The sequence below is a fragment of the Seriola lalandi genome, unplaced genomic scaffold (genome assembly GCF_002814215.2).
Source record: "Seriola lalandi dorsalis isolate HSWRI2012SDOR001 ecotype SW California unplaced genomic scaffold, Sedor1 jcf7180001957309, whole genome shotgun sequence".
Taxonomy (NCBI): Eukaryota; Metazoa; Chordata; class Actinopteri; order Carangiformes; family Carangidae; genus Seriola; species Seriola lalandi.
In genome coordinates, this window is record NW_019427978.1 from 1 (window position 1) to 2,567 (window position 2,567).

Sequence of the window (2,567 nt, forward strand, 5' to 3'; positions counted from 1 at the left end):
GACATATCACCCCGGAGTGAAACTCGCTGCTTCTCTAATTCCATAACGAGCTGGCTCATTGATAAGTTATCCGATGGGTCTTTGACGGGAACAGGTACATCAATGGCGTCTGAGCTCGAGGATGCCATTTTAGCTAGTTTACTAGCTGCTGTAGCTGCCACGCCGCGCGTGACTGGGCAACTCGGCGCGTTGGTCGCTTTAGGTTTAGCTCCACTCATTTCATGTCTTAGTAGAAGTTGCAACTGTGATCTGGCGTCTAGTACAGTCTTCCCAATTCAGTTTGTGGTGTTTACAAGGCTATTTTAAGGATTTAACCGGGAGACCTCTTTTCGTGCGACTTACTCCTATATCGTCACCACCGGAAGCACATTTCTGCGTAGATGCAGAGGCCCTAATCAAAAAGCACCGATGTTTGAAAGAAACTGGCTCATTCAATGGCTGCTACGGTTGGAAAAAGCGACTGAAGTACAAAATGGCAAACTACAGGACTCAGCTCAAATTACAGTGGTGTCCAGAGCTGTGTCTAAACTCCCTGAAATCTAAAGTTACTACAGATGCTTTCCCTGCTAAAAAAGTGAAGAAGCCAAAACAGTCTGAAGCTAACTTTTATCCATCCTTTCCTACTGGTTAGACTCTGGACAGCCTGGAAAAAGTGAGACTAGAACTTCTGACAGAGATCGGGATAAGGGACAATGAAAGGGTCATCGCAGACAAAATGGCTAACACGTTTGCCTACAGATGACATGAAGTGGTAAACCAAGAACCAAGCATTCAGGACTTCAAGGACAGATGGCCTGCACTCTTCACACAGAAAAAGGTAAGACTGGAACTGAAGTGATCAAAGTCTGTATGCTTCAGTATTTATTACAGTGAGCTTTCATGAGTTGGTCATAACTTGATGTGGTTGAGATTCTATAACACTGAACTTAATGACAGAATTTACATATTTAATTTCCACATATATTATACTTTTGGGGTATAGACATTTTGGCAGGTCTGCTTCAGTGGTTACTTTGTGTGTTCTGAATTTGTATATAGGATAAGACCAGTTGCATTTTTTTCCATAATACAATATCTACTGTCATTTGTGTTTTGTTTTTAGATTAATACAGAGTTCCAGAGGCTCATGGCTGTTCCTCTTGAGGGGAAGTTCATGGCCCAGTTAGACGTGCACTCAAGTCAGCTGATCAAAGTCATCTGTGCCAAAGGAGGAGCAACATGCCAAAAGACTGCGAACATCATGGACACATTGGACCTGGTAAATCTGTACCCTCAAATGAGACCCTTCATAAATAAGGGGGCTGTCACAATATATCTGTATCCTTCATAAATACATTAATATGGGCAGACCAATGCTGATCATGGCTTTCATATGCATGAATGTTTTTAGCGACTCAAAAACTACACGACTGAGCTCATCCCCTTTTCTTTCTGTAATGAATCTCTGGGCTTGTGACTGACTGTTTTTAAATAAAGTAAGGTAAGGATGTCTATCTTATGAAATTTAGAACTTAAAATTAATCAATGTTTGTTGCTCTAGACTGTGGACATTAATCTTCGGAGGGAATGTGTGCTGAAAGCCCTCACCATCTTCCTGGGAGAAGATGCAGATGACCTGATCACGGAATATCTTGTAAGTTTCAACAGTTTGTATGTCAGCGCATCTTGTCAAAGGGACACAAAAAATATCCTATCAACTGTTAGAACAAACATTGTCGAGTTATTTAATTCAAAACTGCCTGAACTCGACCAGGCGTTGCACAGAGGACGCAGGAGTCAACTCATTCCACTTTTCCTTTTTTATTTGATTCCTCAGAATCAAAATCAGTTGATCATTAGATAGTAGAAGTAGGTAGTAGATAGTGAATAGATAGCTAGGTTGAAAACCAATGGCGTCTCTGTGCTTCTGCTCCCACATCACACCCAGGGCAGACAAAGGGCTGCCCAGGTGCTCCCTACAGGTTAATCAAGCTGCTGCTGCCTACTCTATGTCTGAAAAGGTGATCACTCAGACCCCCTACTGCCCTCTCAGGCAGATATCCTAAATACACTACCAAACACCAAATAAAACCAAAAAATATATATATAGAAAAAGCATAAAAGAGAACATAATGTGACTCAACACCTCCCACTTGAGCTCCTGGTTAATGAACCCAAGGAGGTCACATCAGACTTTTTTAGAGTCTTTTCTCCAGTTGTTCTTCTATGGGAAGCAGGACCACCAGGCGCCTCACATCCCTGTGAAGGATGGTAGAGGCGATTTTAGATGACAGCAGTTTAGTTTCCCTTCTCTGATTGTTCAGTGACTCCTTTTTACTGATGGGGACAGGGTAGCTTGGAAAAGTCCTCACGTTCACGTCTCTCACAATTCCTCGGTGGTCAGGATTTACACTTACAACTCTGCCCAGATTGTATTGGCCTCTCAAGGCATTTTGTTCCGCCAGCCACACTACATCTCCCACCATGACATTTCGCTGCTTAGTGTGCCATTTACTCCTGATGAACAGATTGGGACCAGCCAGCTCACTCCACTTCTTCCAGAATCTACTGACTTCACACTGGATACT

The 2,567-nt window shown here is 42.7% G+C and overlaps 1 pseudogene; it reads left to right on the forward strand.

The window, feature by feature from the left end:
- Window positions 1-380: 380 nt before the first annotated feature.
- Window positions 381-1,633, forward strand: LOC147820434 (uncharacterized; annotated as a pseudogene).
- The last annotated feature ends 934 nt before the right edge of the window (window positions 1,634-2,567 follow it).